The sequence below is a fragment of the Penaeus monodon genome, chromosome 27 (assembly GCF_015228065.2).
Source record: "Penaeus monodon isolate SGIC_2016 chromosome 27, NSTDA_Pmon_1, whole genome shotgun sequence".
NCBI classification, from domain to species: Eukaryota; Metazoa; Arthropoda; class Malacostraca; order Decapoda; family Penaeidae; genus Penaeus; species Penaeus monodon.
The window spans coordinates 24,693,029-24,693,813 of record NC_051412.1 but is presented as its reverse complement, the minus strand read 5'-3'; positions in this window follow the sequence as shown (position 1 = coordinate 24,693,813).

Below are 785 nucleotides of genomic sequence, written 5' to 3'. Positions count from 1 at the left end.
ATACAGGGGAATAAAAACTAAATAAACAAAAGATCTCTTTATTGAGTTTCTAAACAATTAACAAATTGTCATTTTGTGGTTCATTGTATAAAACAGTTCCAAAGGTTCAATATATAAAATGCTAAGAAAAATACTGACAACTTCAAAAACAAGTTACTACAAAGTTCACATAATGCAATGAGAACAACTTTTGTTTCCACTTGGATCAAAATTTTACTTCCTAAAATTTTCCTTTTTTTTTGTTTTGTTTTGCACCAAGATATGAAATATTACAAATTACATTTAAAACCCCTGACAAGGAAAGGCAACTTTGGTGATTTGAGCTAATTATCACATGCACAATGCACTGAATTGGTAGAATTTTTAGGAAATTGTTAGCATACACACCAGCATACAAGCAAAGTAAGATGGAACATAATTTCAATGTTGCTTTTCTTGTTTTCTTCTTTGTAACAGGACAAGCTTGGCCTCCAGTTTTACTTCTAAATGCTGACTTAGTTGAATCAGACCTGAGCAGGTTTGCACATCAGCTGCCCACCACTGGACATTTATAATCACCACAGCACTTTTATCCCAAAGTGCTATTAACAGGAAGACAAGACTAATTCAGTACAATACCATTTCCTTTTGCATATACAAATTCAGGGTTTCAATGCACTGTCAATAAACCAATCAACATAACATTAGTTGACTGTATATAATACATAATGGACATTTCCATCAAATTCAACATTCAATTTAAACTGACGTTATGTGAAAATTGCACAGCTAACAATTCTGTGCTT